The sequence below is a fragment of the Lissotriton helveticus genome, chromosome 7 (genome assembly GCF_964261635.1).
Source record: "Lissotriton helveticus chromosome 7, aLisHel1.1, whole genome shotgun sequence".
NCBI lineage: Eukaryota > Metazoa > Chordata > Amphibia > Caudata > Salamandridae > Lissotriton > Lissotriton helveticus.
Genome location: NC_136068.1, coordinates 1,724,248,118 through 1,724,267,726, shown reverse-complemented (window position 1 = coordinate 1,724,267,726; position 19,609 = coordinate 1,724,248,118). Strand labels below are relative to the sequence as shown.

The 19,609-nt window shown below is 45.1% G+C and overlaps 1 long non-coding RNA gene across 1 annotated transcript in view; it reads left to right on the top strand.

Moving 5' to 3' along the window:
- Positions 1–5,695: 5,695 nt before the first annotated feature.
- Positions 5,696–19,609, top strand: part of LOC144767647 (uncharacterized) — an 82,233-nt gene continuing 68,319 nt past the window's right edge. The window contains exon 1 of the long non-coding RNA XR_013598295.1: positions 5,696–5,950. This is a non-coding gene — a long non-coding RNA (uncharacterized LOC144767647). The remainder of the gene's footprint in view (positions 5,951–19,609) is intronic.

The following is a 19,609-nucleotide window of genomic DNA, read 5'->3' as shown; positions in this document are numbered from 1 at the left end:
CATCTATCTTACAGACGATGACCTGGAGACACACTTGAAAAGAGTGAACACCATTATACTTGGGTTCGCATCTGAAGGGTACAAATTCAACTTTAAAAAGTCATGAATTGCCCACCTCACTGTTCTATTTTTAGGATATGAGTTATCAAGTGAAGGCCAAAGCCTAGCAGACAACTTCTTAGAGAAGTGTGCAGTACTCCAAGCTCCAAAAATGCTGAAAAACTTACAATCAATTCTAGGTTTCCTGAATTTCGGAAGAACTTACATTCTAAATTATGCAGAGAGGGTTAAACCTCTCTACGAATTAATAAAACCTGATTTCAAACAAATCAATTGGACTCAGAAACACACACAAATTTTACGATCAATACAAACAGACATGTTAACTAAAACAAAACTGCAAACACGCGCAAACGAACGCAACCTTGTAATCCGAGTCATCCCAGGAAGATGCGGATTTACGTACCTGACCTCTAATGAGGGAGAAACGGTACCAATAGCTTATAAATCACACTTGGACACACAAGCTGAAATAAAATTCTGTTCTACTGAAAAAAATCTGACTGCGGTCCAAACTGCTGTAGCAAAAGAAAGAGCCCTAGCCCAAGGAAAGAGCACATCTGTTTTAACAGCAGTATCGGCCATTGAGGCAGTAACAAGACCAAGGATTGCAAATGCTATGGCATTAGATCCAAAATGGATACAATGGGAACATTCTCTTGCTGCAACAGACGTGATACACACATTTGATCCCAAAATGAAAAAACTAGAACATCTAGAATACGAACATGAATGTCCTCTGTCAATCGAAATTCTGCCTCTCGAACAGTACACCTGTGTAATCTACATGGACAGATTTGCACAACATTACGTTGTGGAAAAACAAGTTTACAATGCAGCATGCGCGATTGTTAAACGTCGCTGGCGCTTAAGTAAATTTAGACCAATGGTCACTAAAACTGAATCACTCAGAAACTATACAGCGAGCTGAAATAAGATCTTTAAAGATGGCGCTTGAGAATGCCGATCGCGAATTCCCCACACTAATAGTGTGCGATTCGTATTATTGCGTCCACTCTTACAATAATTTCATGCAGACCTGGATTGAAAACGGTTACAAAGATGAGACAGGTGTCACAATAAAGCATAAAAAACTATGGGAACAAGTAGTTCTTTTACAGAAAGAACTACGAAAGACTCACTTGATACATACGCAGAGTCTTCGACGTGATGGCGTTCACGTTGCAGGGAATTAATTGGCTAACAGAGCCACAACGGCAGCTGTCAAACCGGCATCCATAGCTACAAAAAAGCGTTCTAAAAAACAAATAGATGGAGAAACCATGCTGGCAGTAAAAGCCTCATTAAAAGGCGACTATGCAGCATTACCTCTCAACTATCCACTCGACAATACATACATAATTGATGTGAACTCCGTTCCTTTTGCTCGAATCCCTGAAGTGGGGGACAGAGTAATTCCAAACACGAACCGGAGGGCTTACTTGATTCAAGAAGCACACATGGGAATGGGTCTGAGGCACCAAGAGATCTTGAAATCTCTAATAGAATTACAATCACAATACTGGTGGCAGGGGATGAGCGTGCAAATGTATAACTTTGCAATGGATTGTCAGGACTGCAACAGAGATCGCAGTTGTGAACCGGACCAGATACCAGCCCAGACACCTCGATTAGACAGCATTAGGCTATCTACACGCAGACATCCACACGGAAAAATGCGATCCCATAAATATTAAGACGGGATTCATTTAGATGTGGCCCCAGCGCTCCGCTGATGCCAGAACTGTTATAAAAGATTTGTGAGTCATTATCGGCACATACGCAATTGGCATGCTACATTCTGACCAGGGTCCTGCGTTTAGCTCTCGAACTTACAAGGAGGCCATGGCCAGCTTGGGCATTGCATTGCAGTACTCTAGTCCATTCCATCCTGAGGGAAATGCGGTAGTGGAGAGAAAAAAACGTGACATAAAGCAATCTATAACAGCGAGGGTATTAGGTTCGGGTGATGGGTGGGTCAAACATCTAACAAGTCTTAATAATCTGCCAAGACATTCTCTGGGGGAATCACTCTGTATGAACTTTTGTTTGGTACTAGAATGATAATCGAAGATCTCGATAGTCAGACTTCAGTGGTAGAACAAAAAACCTTTGATATCAAAGATCGTTTGGCTGTTTTACAGGACTTAAATGAAACAAGAAGAAGTCTAAGTAACACAAAGCTAAAGCCAACGGCCACTGAAGAAAAACCACCTGTCCCAGCAAGACCTGTCTGAATTCCAAAGATTGGGGATCTGGTCAGAGAAAAGATCGCGGTGAAGAAGGAATTTGGGCCTTCTTACAGAAAAGCAGTACCTGTCTTAGCTATCAGCGGAACAAGATCAGTAGTAATACCGCCCCTTGCTGGTCAAAAGGAGAACAGAGTTGTATTAATCGACCTGGTAAAACCACAATCATGTGGCCAATAATAAGTAGTAGGCCCAGTGGACTCCCAAGAAGTAGCAGAAGACCAAACCTTGCTACAATTCAAGAGGTTCAAACTGAGAGACTAATCACATTTGATAAACCTGCGTTGAATAAAAAAGGATTATGCAACAAAGCCATGGAACTAGTGCCTCTTGAAACCCAAATTGCAACAGTTCATCAAGAAACACCAATCAACAATGATGTAGCCTCTGACTATACAACTGCAAAGATTAATGAGAATCCGGAAGCAATTCCAACAATTGACAGAACTGCATCTGGCTACTTGATCAATTTCGATGACTTTTCTGAAGATCCAAGTGAACATGAAGAAACGCCAGCAACTAAAACTTTCAAAGAAAAAATGACTGAACTCTTTCATCAACTCAAAGAAACATATCTGATTTCACCATGGATTGAATTATGGATTGAGTTAGGTGTACTTTTCCTCCTACTCTGGCTCATTTTGGTTTTAAGCTTGGGAAGAATGATTGAAGGAAAATACAGTACAATGGGCACAGCAAGTCAGAACATCAACTTGGTCCTAAAGCCTCACAGATCTTCTCACATTGAAAAAAAAGAACTATCATCAGTAAACATCACAGCCATTCCTATACCTGGTGGTGTAGCATGGGACGCTACTGATTACAACATCTATGGCCCAGTTGAACTGTTGAGATATCTACATCAGTTCAAGGTTTCATTAAGTGACTTTGTATCACCTAGTACTTTCTCTGATGATTGGGACTTTGAAAATATTAATAATATGATGTCAGATTTAGAAATGTCAGCAAAATTTACAGAACATGATTACTTAGAAGGCTCATCAAACTATGAAGAAATGTATTGCTTTAATCATTATGGGCATCACTATTTGCATAAATCTGCTAATCCTAGAAATGTTTTTTACTTATAATCAATGGGAACATTGTCCAACACCGCCAAAAGGCAGCTCAAAAACATTTTATGAGAAATTCACATACTTCTCAGGGTTTAACAACACCGATCCAGAAACGTTTTATTTTAAAATGGTAAATAATACAGGAATGAAAAACATGTTGACAAACACTAAATTGATATATTCCACAAAATGTTATGAAAAAATTTCTACATTTGGTTTTGAATTTTGGAAAAACAACATTGAAACAAAAACCATCTGGGGTACAAAAGATTGGCAGGTACAAGGTCTAGAATCATTATTCAGAGCCTGCATGATCCCAGAACAAATAATGTTCCTGAATGACACCATTCAACAAACAACCTGTCTTGGCCTAGCCAAGATAAAGGACTTAAACAAACCGTCTATACCAAAGCCCACACCTGATAGTAATAGCTCTACAGATGTGGAAATAGACGTATCCCATATTTTACAACAAAACAGAACTAATCCTGATTGGAGAAAATGGTTGATCTGGCCCACAGACACTAATAACTGTCAAGATAGATTCCTGATTAAAAGACAGGGGTTCAAACAGAACAGGCCAGACCCAAGATATTCCCAGCGACAACATTCAGGATAATTACAACATACAGTGTAGGGAAACTATGCCTCGAATGGCTACAGAAATCCACACTGCCTGAAATTAAGCAACACTTGGCCAGTCCCAATTACGTTCTATTGTACAGTTAGGCTGGATGTTACAAAACCTCCGCTCAGGCTACGTGCCATGGCGTCTAATCAACACAACGTCCTTATTTTCTATCTTTAACCTTACTGAAAAACAAATCTCTTTGGCCCAAAAAGGAGCAGACTATACGGTGCTGAGCATTGAAAAACTAGAAAGATTGCCATTGACAGTCTCCGAAAGACCCGTCATTGAATGGATAATTCATGGCACAATTACAATTCCGATAACAACTTTTCAGTTTCAATATTGCCAAAAGCATATACCAGCAGGTCTGTATGAAAGGTTAGGTAAAGGTTACATCAAGTCGACCTGGAATCTACCTTATACACATAAATGTTACAGTGGGGGGAAAAAAGAGGTATTTCTTAGTGGTAATAACTGCAAAAATTCACTAAGCGGTACACTTCTGTGTCCTTGAAGTACATTAAGGAGTGCTTGTACTTTTTTCTTTTTTGTCTCATGGTTGCTAAAAATTAACCTTGACTCTTAAATGGCTTCGATGCATCTATACACTTTAGTTTTCGATGGTGTGAGATGAGTCAATGAAGACATCTTATTATATTTTTCATCAGGCATAATGTTTATCGATGCACCACTGTCAATAATAAAAGGTATGGAGCAACTGTTTACTTTTAGTATTCTTTTCAGACAATGTTTGAATGACTTTTGTGATTTTACTCATCAACTTTTCTTTGACTCTTATCCTTCTTTGCATGTGGCCGGTCCGACATACGCATTTGTTTCTGAGGTAAAAATTGTCATCGCACATCTGTCTTCTTCACTATCACTTGACAATGAAACTGAAGAACTCTTGGATGAAGATTTAGATGACAATCAGATTTGTTTAGTGTTGATTTTTCTCAGCTGATTTTGTTGCTTTGCCTTCTGGGTGCGCGCAGAATGTCGCTCCTGGAACACTCGGGCGTCCCTCTTATTTTCTCGTCGTGACACACTTAGCTTTTCCTTCACCTGGCAAAATGATTCTCCTTTCCACAGTCTTCACATACTTGTACAGTGGCGGGACATTTACCTTCATGTAGAAATTAAAACTCACATCTAAAGCTCAGTTTCTTTTTCTGTAGATACATCACTTTGTGTCCTTCAGCTTTGTTTCTGCTTACTTTTCATACTCATGTTATACTCACTCTGGGCACCTCCGGCCTCCATATCAGTCAGCAGCTTGTTGATTATCATGTTCCTCAGCTCTAACAGCCATGAGAACTCACTTCAGAATAAGAGTTTCTCTCAGCATTCATTGTCTGAATGAATCTGACGTACATCCATTGAAGACTCGGAAACATATAGCTTCTTCATCATTGAATCCATTGAAGTTACAGTGTTTGATGAGCGTACCTAGTCTCTCAACAAATTGGTTAATTGCTTCACCAGCTTTCTGTTGTTCCTGACTGAAGATATATATTTCGTAATCGACATCCGGCATTGGATTGAACTTGAGTTTTATCGCTTCTTTGAATTGACAGTATGTGACTTCGTCATTTCCCGGAAGTTTCTTTACTCCTTCACCAACAAGATTTTGTAGGTATTTGACTGTCTTTTTGTTATCTGTTTCTTTCAGTGCATCATTGAAATCATCAAACATTTCAATCCAGGCAGTCCACCTGTCACCAATATTTTGGCATTGAAGGGAGGCGGTGGTTTCAAGAAGGTGTCAGTGCTATATTCTGCACTCCTTTCAGCAGCAATTGAAAAAGTTCACTATTCTGAATGACACTCACAGCCTTTCAGTCAGTCCGGCGTGATCAACCAGCCTCGCAAGAACAACCCCTGTGCTTCTAGTTGGGTTGCAACAACTGGTGCTGAGGTCAGATGGTTTTCTGGTAAGCATGATTGTATTCTATATATTTCTGATTATCAGAGCATCTAACGTTTCTCTGTATTTATCTGCTTCTACTCATAGCATTCTCTTGCACCTGGCTGATGCTGCTCATTGCATTTTCTGTACCTGATTGTTACTGTCTTTTAGCATTTCTTTGCATTAGAAATGTTCCCTCATTTAGCACTTTTTTGCACTCATCTATCACTGCCTTTAGCGCTTCTCTGTACCTGTTTGTCGTACTGTATGCTGTACAGCTCAGTGTTGTGTAATAGTGCAGTACCTCTTTCATGGCCTTACTAGCAGGTTATTGGCCAACGATGAGTAAACTTCTTAGTAAGGCTTTCGTTATCTTCAAATGCTTCACACTGGCTGTAGTGGCACCATGACTCCACATACGCCAAATGTTGATCATCACTTTGACTGAGGTATGTGTGGCATGCACGAGTAGTTTGATGGACCACAGAAAACTCTGCAGGAGACACTGACGATCTTTTGGCTAAATATCCCTTATCTCATTGCCAGTTGTTGTGTCCTCCCCAGCCTGGGTACTCGTAAACGACTACATCACACAGAGAGCTTGGTCTTACACTCCCTTATTGCTCTGCATGTAACTGTGAACTCAAAGTCATCGCTCTGAACATGAACTCTATTCACCACACCTGAATACTTAGTTCACAGCTCTACTGAGTTCATCAGGAATCAAAAGGGTCCAGTCATTGCTTACTCGCAAGTCACAACAGCTAAGGATGAAATTACAACTTTGGTTTTATTTAATGCATCAGATATATACAGTATGCTTTAAATAACCCAACACTCGTAAACTTTTGGTAGGTCAAATATGCTAAATTTAGCAGGGGAAAACATATGATATTTACAGTATCATGCAGATTTGGTGCATTGAACACCAAAATCCAGATGATATTCCCATAAACTCATAACACCTCAAGTCATAATCTGGCATTACAAATGGCAACAGTCCCACAGAGTTCTATGCCAACATTGTGTCCAAAAATATTTTACTACAAATATATTCTAGCCACAATATCAACTGCCACAATATCCTGGTGGTAAGCAGATGTAGGAAAGTATAGGTTTACTATAGTCCACTTCTTATATGTCGAACTCTCCATCTCTCTATATATAGTAGGTAGTTAAAGTCAGGGCCAAAGTTTTCATAGGATAAGCATTTTTTGTTTTGCCAATAACTTTGGCGCCGCTTGAAGAATCTTAACGAAATTTTCAAAGAACTTCCCCTTGCTCCCTTTCGAAAGCTATAAAACAGCTTCACTGGCTCCCAGTTCGACGACGTGCCGATTTTAAGACGCTTTGTGTGGTGCACAAAGCCTTGTTTGGTAGTGGGGATGCGGATGTGCAATCCTTGTTTTCCGTTTACCTCCCTTCATGGTCTCTAAAATCAGCCACTCTTGGCCTGTTACAACTCCCCAAGTAAAAAAGAGTAAGGTGTGGAGGAAAACGGTTCTCTTTCCTGGCATCCAAACTTTGGAACTCGCTTCCTGTGCACTTGAGAAGGTTACCAAACAGATCGGTCTTTAGGAAAAAAATCAAAACATGGCTTTTTTCCCAACCCTAAATATGTCAATTGTTATGTTTCAGTCACTTCACCCCAGTGCCAAGACGCCTTGGCATTAGTGCGCTTTATAAATACCCTCAGTCAGTCAGTCCTTGCTGGTCGAGCTGCTGTGTTGAAAGTCTTGTGGCGATTCGTCAAGCGTGGGCCAAGAAAAAAGTGGGGTCCCAAAACAGTTTTCCCCTTATTATTTCTATTTTTTCAACACAACTAAGCCTGAACCGCTGAATGGAATTGCACCAAAAGCTAGATGCTGGTCCAGAAAATATCCTTTTTGTGAATTGGTGTAGATCTGTTCATTAATTTGAGAGATAGTTAAGTTTACTATAGGTTAAAAAATATAGATATCTGGAGACGTGAATCCTTGCAGTAGACTCGCGGATCCTACTATAATTTCTATATAATACAAAATATAGAAAGTCAATGCCGTCCATTATTAGTTATAAACATATTTAAACACGTATCAAAAATATACATATATGTGGTGGTGAGTGGACAGTGGCAGTGTCCCAGCTGCTTACGGCGCCAGCGCGACCTGTGATTTGTTTTTAAACTGGTTTTAACTACGAGGGGAACAGAGGGAGGAGAGCGATTACGCTCCCTCCGTGATTGTTGTTTGTTTTATTCATTTGTGCTCATCCCGACTGCAGAGGTCTTCTGGCAGTCACCCCGGAGGCATTCTAAACATCTGCGGGTGGCACCGCTGTTCTGCCGAGGTCTCCTACCTGAAGGCAGCAGCTTGGCACAGGGGGGCTGGTCTCGTTTCCTTCCTACCCTCCCCGTTCTGACACCGGTGACTAGCACCGTCCGAGCAGAGGCTGTGGTAGGGCCGAGCCAGCCACTTCCGGTGCGCGGGGGAGGACGGGCAGCGCTCTAGTGTTGCGAGGTGCTGGAGATGTTAAAAGGCATTGGATCCCGCGCCCCCGTGGTGGTGAGTGGACAGTGGCAGTGTCACAGCTGCTTACGGCGCCAGCGCGACCTGTGATTTGTTTTTAAACTGGTTTTAACTACGAGGGGAACAGAGGGAGGAGAGCGATTAGGCTCCCTCCGTGATTGTTGTTTGTTTTATTCATTTATGCTCATCCCGACTGCAGAGGTCTTCTGGCAGTCACCCCGGAGGCATTCTAAACATCTGCGGGTGGCACCACTGTTCTGCCGAGGTCTCCTACCTAAAGGCAGCAGCTTGGCACAAGGGGGCTGGTCTCGTTTCCTTCCTACCCGCCCCGTTCTGACGCCAGTGACTAGCACCGTTCGAGCAGAGGGCGTGGTAGGTCCGAGCCAGCCACTTCCGGTGCGCGGGGGAGGACGGGCAGCGCTCTAGTGTTGCGAGACGCTGGCGGTGTTAAAAGGCATTGGATCCCGGGCCCCTGTGGTGGTGAGTGGACAGTGGCAGTGTCCCAGCTGCTTACGGCGCCAGCGCGACCTGTGATTTGTTTTTAAACTGGTTTTAACTACGAGGGGAACAGAGGGAGGAGAGCGATTAGGCTCCCTCCGTGATTGTTGTTTGTTTTATTCATTTGTGCTCATCCCGACTGCAGAGGTCTTCTGGCAGTCACCCCAGAGGCATTCTAAACATCTGCGGGTGGCACCGCTGTTCTGCCGAGGTCTCCTACCTGAAGGCAGCAGCTTGGCACAGGGGGGCTGGTCTCGTTTCCTTCCTACCCGCCCCGTTCTGACGCCGATGACAAGCACCGTTCGAGCAGAGGGCGTGGTAGGTCCGAGCCAGCCACTTCCGGTGCGCGGGGGAGGACGGGCAGCGCTCTAGTGTTGCGAGGCGCTGGGGGTGTTAAAAGGCATTGGATCCCGGGCCCCCGTGGTGGTGAGTGGACAGTGGCAGTGTCCCAGCTGCTTACGGCGCCAGCGCGACCTGTGAGGTTTTTTTTAAACTGGTTTTAACTACGAGGGGAACAGAGGGAGGAGAGCGATTAGGCTGCCTCCGTGATTGTTACTGTTTTATTCATTTGTGCTCATCCCGACTGCAGAGGTCTTCTGGCACTCACCCCAGAGGCATTCTAAACATCTGCGGGTGGCACCGCTTTTCTGCAGAGGTCTCCTACCTGAAGGCAGCAGCTTGGCACGGTGGGGCTGGTCTCGTTTCCTTCCTACCTGCCCCGTTCTAACGGCGGTGACTAGCACCGTTCGAGCAGAGGGCGTGGTAGGTCCGAGCCAGCCACTTCCGGTGTGCGGGGGAGGACGGGCAGCGCTCTAGTGTTGCGAGGCACTGGGGGTGTTAAAAGGCGGATGTCTGCTCTGCAGCGCAGCGGACGAGCGCAGCGTCCGCGGCCGGGCGTGGGCCAGGACCCAAACCCCTGGTCCGATGGGAGTCCGTACGGTGTGGAGCAGGGATCAACTCCTAAGCCTCCGCATTTTTAATTCTAACCCGTGCCTACATCACATAAGAGTGGAGGAGAATGTGAGTTGTAAACACTGTCAGTATGCTTGTAGCACAGGAGGAGAGGACAAGCAGGAGCACCCCAGTCTTAACTGCGGGCTGCTTAATGTTAGATCCCTGCGCAAACACAGGCTAGACATCTGTGACCTGCTCACGGAAAAACAACTGGATCTCCTGTTTCTTACAGAAACATGGCTAGACGCGGACTCCGATCCAGATGTCATTGAGGCCTTACCAGAGGGGTATCTGATGACCAGGCTAGACAGGCCCATCGGCGGGGCGGAGGCATTGCCATTGCATTCAAGCAACCGCTTACCTGTCAAATGGAGCATATGACCATTACGGACAGTGAGGCAGGGGCCTTTACCATTAGGGTAAATGGTGGTACCACTGTGAAGGGTATTTTGATTTATAGGCCTCCGGGTCCCCACTCCAGGTTTGTAGACAGCCTGGTAGAGGGAATTACCGAAGCCGCTCTTCGAAGAGATAAGTTCCTTGTGCTAGGGGATTTGAACATGCACTTGGACGATCCCTTGGATAGAGGGGCTGCAGGGCTTTGTCAAGAATTGCAGGCACTCCAGTTGGAACAGAGAGTGAAGGCCCCCACTCACCCGCAGGGCCATTTACTGGACCCGATATTCGCTAACTGGGGGAATGTAGAGACCAAACCCAATATCCCGGTGCCCTGGACAGACCATCTTCTTGTGCCTTTCGTGGTGCAGATGCCGGGTGCTAGGATATGGGAACAGGCACCCCTTAACTATCCCAGCCGGAAGTGGGTAAAATCTCTCAGACGAGTTTTGACGAGGCACTCACTAAAGGAGGGAGGCCGGGTGGGCTGGATGTGGAAACAGCCAGTAGTAACCTCGACAAGCGTATCATAGATGCGCTGGACTGCACTGCCCCACTCTGTTTGGTCAAGTCGGGTCGCCGCACACATAGAAGGGCTCCGTGGTACAATGATGGGCTGCGGTTGGCAAAGTCGGAATGTAAGCACACGGAGAGGCAGTGGAGGGTGGCCTTTTCGAGTCAAACCAGACAGGAGTACTTAGTGAAGAGGCGGGCTTACCATGGGTTGATTAGGAAATCGAAAGCAGCCTACTATGCAGAGAGGATTAGGGAGGCGGAGAATTCCGCGAAGGAACTGTTCAAAATGTATAAATCTATCTCGGTAGCTAAATCCTCCGTGGTACAGGGGGATTGCTCGCGGGATTCGTGCAACTGTATTGCGGACTACTTTGCGGAAAAAGTCTCAAATATCTATCTATCCTTCCCTGTCCAAACCACAACAGGTTCTGAGTTTGTTGAAGCTACGGGGGAAGCTAGGGGACAGTATGGTTTAGTTAACCTCACTACCCCCCCTCCGGAGGCGCTCATACAGATCTGCAGATCGGTAAAGTCTGGCTCCCCGAGGGATCCTGCATCACCCAAACGGCTCGTTGAAAGCCTGGTGATCCTGGAGCCCTATATTAGGTATCTGTTGGATGTATCTTTTAGGACTCACACTGTACCCATAGGGTGGAAACAGGTGGTAGTACTCCCCCTACAAAAGTAGCCGAACATCAGCTTTGAGAAATTGGAGAACCTCTGCCCCATATCACTCCTACCCTATATGGCCAAAGTAGCGGAGAAGGGCGTGAATATCCAGCTGATGGAATTTGTGGAGGAGGCGGCCCTCCTTCATGCCACTCAGTTTGGATTCCGGCCTCGACACTCCACCGAGTCGCCCTACTCACGGCAGTTGAGACCATTAGACAGGGGGTGGATGAGGGCCAAACCATGGCCCTGATTCTGCTGGACCTTAGCGCAGCTTTCGACACTGTAGCACATTCCACCTTGCTACAGTGTCTGAATGAAGGCGGGATCTCAGGCGCTGCACTGAAATGGATCCAGTCCTTCCTGGTAGATAGGGGTTTTCAGGTTAGGCAGGGGGACTGCTATTCCAGAGTGGTCAACTTGGGTCAAGGCGTTCCACAGGGTTCGTCCCTGAGCCCAACCCTATTCAACCTGTATGTCTCCCCGGTGGCTACCATTGTGGAGGGCCATGGGCTGCGCATAGTGTCCAATGCTGATGACACGCAGTTGGTCATCTCCCTATCACACGCGCCAGGTCTTGCTGCGGACAGTTTCAGAGCTTGCATGCAGGAGCTTGCAGCCTGGATGTCCTCCAACTGCCTGAGGCTGAACGGCAGCAAGACAGAGGTGCTCGTGGTGAGGGGGGCCCGTCTGTGTGGAATTCAGCATGGTGGCCACCCTACCTGGGGTTGGCACCGACACCTTGTCAGGAAGCCAAAAATCTTGGTATCTGGCTTGATACTGACCTGACATTTAGGCCTCATATTAACAGAGTGGTGGGGGTGTGATTTGGTGTCCTGAAGGGTCTGTGGAAGGTTCTTGAGCTCCTACCCACAGAGGCCCGAAGGACGCTGGTGCATGCCCTGGTAACAGCACGATTGGACTATGGCAATCTCCTCTATCTGGGGGCCACAGAAAGGAGCCTTGACCGTCTCCAGGTGTTACAGAACGCCGCGGCCCGCCTGGTCTTGAGGTTGCCTAGGAGATCGTCCTCGAAGGCAGCGCTTCGAGCTCTTCATTAGCTGCTGGTGAGGAGTAGAATTGAGTTCAAGGCTCTATGTACGTGCCACCGCATCATGGGCTGTAAGGCACCGGTGCCATTACAGGACCTTATTACTCGCTATGAGCCGCCCCGTGCATTGAGATCTGCTGGCTCTGGGTTATTGAAGATCCCCAGAGTGAGAAAGGCTCGCATGGGGGGCAGGTCCTTCAGGTTCCTGGCTGCGAAAAGCTGGAACAAACTCCCGCTGGAACTGCGCCTAGAACCTTCAGAGTCTAGATTTAGGGGCAGACTTAAAACTCATCTTTTTGTTCGGTAGACTGGTGCTGTGTTAAGTTGCGAGGGTTCTGCCGCTACCACCCACCATAGCGTGGGGACACGCCGTTGAGCGTAACCAGGCGCTTTATAAACCTGTCTATTATTATTATTATTATTATTATTTGATTTACTGCCAATTCTTCAACCAGGAAGTGTCGTCAGCTGTCTTGGGACTCGACTTGAAGCTGAGTCTCACAAAAAAAGTAAACAAATAATGAAAAGGGGGCAGGGTAGGAATACCCTGACTCCCCCCCCCTAGCCCCCACAGATATGGTGGGGGGGGCCCATAGGATCGTGCTGGGGTAAAAAGTTTTTTGTCAAGTGTAATTTTGCCATTAATTCTCAGGTGTACCCACAGCACATTTTTTTTTAAAAAAGATGCGCTGGCTCCAGCATGTATTTTTTATGTAGCCCACAGGTGTCCAAATCCCAGGGGCATGCAGGGTTATAATGAAGGAGGGGGACTCATAGACATGTGGAAGGTACAACTCCTCCTGTTACCTTCAGTAACCCCCTCACAGCGGGATTGCTAAAATGTTGTCGGAGGCAATACCTCCTTTCTCCACCACTCTGCAAACGCACCTCCTGGCACAGTACTGGTTGGGGAATGAATTCCACTTTACTCCAGAGGGCCTCAGGATTAAAGTGGACTTCTTCCCCCAACCAGTAGTGTGCCACGAGTCGTGTTTGCAGAGTGGTGGACAAAGGAGCAGTGGCCTCCGACAACCTCTTAGCAATCCATCTGTGTGGGACTTACAGTTGGTAACAGGAGGTCTTCTTTGCCCCCCAAGGTCCCTATGGAGTAAAGTGAACTTCATCCCCCAACCAGCAGTGCACCAGGAGCTGTGTTTGCAGAGTGGTGGAGAAAGGGGCGTGGCCTTCAAAGACCTCTTGGCAATCCTGCTATGTGGACTTACTGGAGGTAATCCTTGGGGACAACTACCCCTCCTGTTGCCTATTCCTTTCGTATTGATTCCAACAAAGAATGCTGTCAGACATCAGCACTAGACTAGTGGCAATCTCTTATGGAGGGCCCAAACCTAATTTCATCATCATTGTAGTAAAACAAATGTCTGACCATCCAATGCAGACCAAAGACATCTTCAGGGATGAAGTTCACCTTACTCCTGAGGGACCTTGGGGGCAAAGAATACCTCCTGGTGCCTCCTTTAAGTCCTACACAGCAGGATTCCTGAGAGCTGGAATACAAATGCCCTTGCTTACTTGAAATGGAGCAGAATTGCTTTTATTCACGTGAAGCTGTTTTTCCAGCAGCTCCATATGTCTAAAAGCAATGCTGGCTCCCACTGTACGTGGGGAGCTGGTAGGGACCGCAGGGGCCTTCAGGCTTTCCCCACAGGTCACCCAGAATAGAGGCCAGGCCCTGGGGGGAAGGGGTCCTCAGGGCCGAAACTGCCTAAGAGGGGTGGCCACGAGTGTGGGTGACCAGGAACCACATTCGCATATAATGGTGGCTGCCATAAAATCGTTGAAGAATAAGCGCTGTAGGCTAGAGGGCTGTACACTGGCAGATCCTGGTAGTTTCCTGTTGTGTACATTATTCTGATTTGTATCTCTTTTCTTCTTGACCTAAGTCAATGTATGGATCTCTTGTTTTCTATTTAACCAGTTTTGAGCCTAGTCAGATGTCTGGCTTCCAGCACTGCCTCACGTCCCGCACACTCTGTCTGGTTGCCTAGCCTGGGTGTCTTTACAACCAAATCAAAATGAAGTATTCTGTTTCCTGTGTTCACAACAGTTGCCCATGGTGAAAAATGCACAGCGAAGCACCTCAATGAAAGTGTTAGACAATTGCTTGACAGTATAAGTGTCATCTCCAGTTTGTAAAGCTGACATTACTTCTATTGTTCAATGCAACTATGCAGACTCTTTTCAGTATTGTTTCTGTGCATGTTGCACTGATTGATTTCCTTAGGAGGACGATTTGAGATGCTTGTCTTCTTATGTTCTCTAGATACAACTCAACAGTCTCACCTCTAGTTTAGGTGGGACCCCTGTCCTTCGTGTCCATTGATGTCTGTCTCATAGATTTTATGTGGGTCAAGCATGTCATCTGTCCATAGAACAAATGAATTAACTTTTCCGTGTTTGTCAGTTCTCTAACTTGAGTGCAGTGCTTGGTGCAAATGCTACTTATGTGACTTGAGTTCCTACCAGCTCAACCAGGTCTTGTTCAGATATTACATTTCTTCCCACCAAGTAAAATTACAAATAGAAAGATGAATTAATGAAAAAAACAGTGGGGCTATTCACAAAAGGCATTTTGGAGTAAGTAAGGAAGTACTGTTCTAGTTAATGTTACGTATCTTTGGGGGCACAAAGCATTGTAAATGGGTATAGAATGGCAATATTCGAATTCAAAACCCCGCAGTAGCAGTAGTTTCTTGGGTGGTACTATGTCCTATGATGACCTCAGATCCTGTCAGATGGACATAAATTGTACAATTAGGAAGGCTTCATGAAGAGAAGGGCTGCTTGTTGGAGGTTACGTTGTTTAGTTATTAGCAGAAGTAATACAGACACGGCTAGTCCCTCGCCCAAGCAGCATCCACAAGGACTGGTAACATGGATGCTCAGAGGCTTAAACATTCCAACAAAGAATGCTGTCAGACATCAGCACTAGACTAGTGGCATTCTCCTATGGAGGGCCCAAACCTAATTTTACCATCATTGTAGTAAAGCAAATGTCCCCTTTTGTGGTCTGACCATCCAATGCAGATCAAAGCCTTCTTCAGGTATGAGCAGTGCTTAATTTATCAGGTGTTTTCAGGTTCTCAGCACCGACACTTCTTTCACAGGGCCGGGGCTACAATTTCTGACCCTGCCGGTGGTGGTCTCAATATTAATTGTTCAAATTCAAAATAAAAAGAATAACATACTTTGCTTGGTGACTGGCTGGTAAATGATTATAGACAGGCCAGCATAGCCTGTCCAGGCAGGCATGATTGTGTATCACCACGTTAGTGATGATTTCATCACGCCGATCACAAATCCGAGAAGTCATCGCCAAACTATTGCTTGCATTCTATTCCCCGAGTCTACTGCACCCTGCCACTGCCTGAGCCTAAGCCTCCCATTGGATAATTGTAGCTGGGGGCTGGCTCATGACGGAACAGAGGCAAAGAAGCTATTAGAGCACATTTAGAACTTGGGAGTGAGGGCTCTTGAGGAAGAATAAACAAAAGTAAGTGTGGACTTGCTGCATACCCAGAGTAGCATATCCTGCAGCCCTGCATTGCTGCTATCCTCAACGTGCTCGATGTGGCTGTGGTCCAACTCAACTTTTGTGCGCCATGATGTCACCTGTAGAATCTGTGCGCTGCACCCCAGCATGGTAATTGCTGAGCTGCCGTAAGTCAAGTAGGCACCACAGCCATACTTACCGGCATTGGCAGTATTACGGCTGGGGACAATGCCTGTGCTGTAGCAGGCAGGGTCAAGGCAAGCTGAGCAGTGGATGCCGTTGCCGTCACCATCCCTAGACCTACTAATTACAGGCAGCATTAGCAGTGACATCACTTGCTATGCTCGAGCAGCCGTCTGTTCCGCAATAAACCCAGTCATACCGCACTGATTAATATATGCAAAAAAAGCATTTTCATTTGGTGTACATTTTGTCTTTGTACTCGGTGTAGGTAAGAAAGTAAAACATACCATCTTCCACTTCTTTAGGAATGACAATAGGAAAACAGAGTTCAAAAGAGCAGGGACATGTACAGGCTGATGACAGGGGTCACAGGCAGCAGCAGTGTTATAGATGAGAGTGAGAGCAGGAGTAAAGAGGAGAAAGAAACAAGGAAAGGAGAGGAGAGAGATAAGACGGAGCTAAGTAGAAGAAAAAGAGAGCAAATCAGATACAAAGAAAAAGCAGCATGAAGAAGAAAGCATTAAGAAGAGAGAAGATAGAATGAAAGGATGTAGAGGACAGGACAGATGAAAAAAAGCAGACAAATGATAAAACGGTGACACACTTATCACTGTTAGAAGAGTGATAGTAAAGAGCTAAGATCGAGGGGAGAGAGCAGAGCATGGATAAAAGTAAAGAGGAAAAGGGGCAGGGCTAGAATGAATAGAGGAAAAATCTGAAATACAGGGAATAAGGTAACCCACCAGGTGTGACAAAGATGATAGCAAACAATTAGAAGGTGAGAGGCTAGACTCTTAGAGCAAAGACTTAGGGGACAGGCAACAGATCATGGTTAGAAGATAGAGACTAAGGCAGTGAGAGTGTTGAAAGTGGTGCTCACCCGAGGAAGAAGTGAGCTGTGGCCTCCTTGGCAAAATTTTCAGCACCTGCACTTCTTTTTTTACAAATTAAGCACAGGGTATGAGAAGCATTCCATCCTCAAGGTTACTCTCTGAAACATTGAAAGGTTAAGAGCAATGCTATGAGAGTGCACTTGCTTTAGCCTGAAAACTTGAAAAGAAATCATGAGCAATTTTGTCGAGTTATTAATACAACTCAAAAAAACTCCAATACATTTCATTTCAGGATTATAAAGAATGACAACACTGGAGAGTAGGTTGCCCCCAAACTGAAGTTTTTGAGTGTTATTAATAAAGGTAGCAGTATGCCCAAGTTGAGTTGTGCCACAATATATTTTCTTCCCAAGTGTCATGAGAGCATTATAGGTTGGTTATATGTAGTTCAGCAAGTTATGCAATTGCAAGCAAACAAATAATGTGATCCTATAGTTTTCCTCTAAATAGCATAACACTACATAACTTAAGGGCTATTTGTGAGTAGCATGTACATTTTTGCCCCGTGCGAAAATCTCCATTTACTCACGTGTAGAATCCTCCCCAGCCTGCGCACTCATAAATGAATATGCCACACACGGATCTTCTTGGCCTTACACCATTTTATTGCTCTGCATGCAACTGCGAACTCAACATTCTAAACATGAACTCGATTCACCACAATGAACGCTTAACTTCACAGTTCTACGGAATTCCATCAGGAACCAAAAGGGTCCCGTCATGGCTACAAGACACTGCATTTCTATCCTTGTTAAATAATTTTTTTATATTACCTACTGGCGGTCGCCAGTAGGTAGTTATAGTTAGGACCTACTTTCCATAGAAAATCCACAAAATTCTATTTGGAATAACTTTGGCGTCGGTGGACGAATCTTCGTGAATGTCTCAAAGAAAATGGCCTGCTCGGATCCGCTCCTTCCCTGAAAGTTTGGGGTTGATTCGTCAAGTGGGGGTTGAGAAAAAAGGGGGGTCGCAAAACATGTTTTCCCCATGCAATTTTCCATAGGGACCTTTAGCCAGGGCTACACCCCGAACGGCTGAACGGAATTACACCAAATGTGGCAGAGAGGTAGCGTTCGGTTCACAAATTGTGCTTTTTGTTAAATGGTGTAAATCCATTCAGTAGTTTCTGAGAAAATTACAAGTAAAATCATAGCAAAATCTAGAGACAGAGTTCTACAAGCGGACGGAGATCTGTTCAATTACGAGCGCGAGCTGCATGCTGATTGGCTGTGAACTGTCTGTCAACACTCGAAACCAGGAAGTGTTGGTGGCCATGTTGTGCCTCGGTAGAACCGAGTCACAAGAAAACAGTAAAACAAAGTTGAGAAATAAGGGAAGGGGGGAGGCTAGAAACATTCTGACCCTTTACGCTTGCTCAGGGGGTCGTACATGAATGTTTAGGCTCTTTTTTACTTAAAAAAAAAAAAAAGAAAAATCTCGGCGTACGCGTACGGAAATATGTACAATTACGAGCAGGAGCTGCATGCTGATTGGTTGTCAATACTCCAAAACAGGAAATGTTGGCAGCCATCTTGTTTGTCGCGAGAGCCGAGTCACAAGAAAACAGTAAAACAAAGTTGAGAAATAAGGAAAGGGGGCAGGGTAGAAATATTCTGACCCTATAGTCTTGGTCAGGGGGGTGGTACATGGCTCTTTAGGCTCAATTTTTAAAATGGCAGGGTACTCATGCAGCACTTGTACGAGGTGGAAAAGGTGAAAAAAAACTAGAAGTCCGTTTTGTTCATTAGGTCCTGGGGGGGGCAAATTACGGGGGCAATTTTTAGAGCTATATTTCTATGACAGTATGAAAAACTTTCCGTGTTTTTCCCTGCATCAGTTGTACTCTCTACGCATGCGCAGCCTTGTTTGCCAGTGCACTTTTTTTCTTTTTCTTCAAGTTTGCCAAGCAAACCTCTCCTGATTTTAGGTATTAAATTTGCCGCTTTCTTTTCCCGGGTGGTGTGTGTCATCTGGTGCTATACTTTTGTAATATATTAATAAACATATTGTATATTACGAGCACGAGCTGCATGCTGATTGGATGCCAACTGTCTGTGAACACTGCAAACCAGGAAGTGTTGGCAGCCATTTTGCTCGTCGCTAGAAGCGAGTCACAAAAAAAGTGTAAAACAAAGTTGAGAAATAAGGAAAGGGTGCAGGGTAGAAATATCCTGACTCTCTAGGCTTGCTCAGGGGGTCGTACATGGATTTTTAGAGTCAATTTTTTTTCTTTTAAATAAAAAATGACGCCGTACGCGTATGGTACTCGTATACAGTGGAAAAGGGAAAAGAAACTAGAAGTCCGTTTTATTCATTAGGTGTCGGGGGGCAAATTCCGGGGGAAATTTTTAGAGCTATATATCCATGACAGTATGTAAAACTTTCCGGTTTTTTTCCTGCATCAGTTGTACTCTCTACGCATGCGCAGCCTTGTTTGCAAGTGCACTTTTTTTTCTTTTTTTTCAAGTTCGCCAAGCAAACCTCTCCTGATTTTAGGTATTAC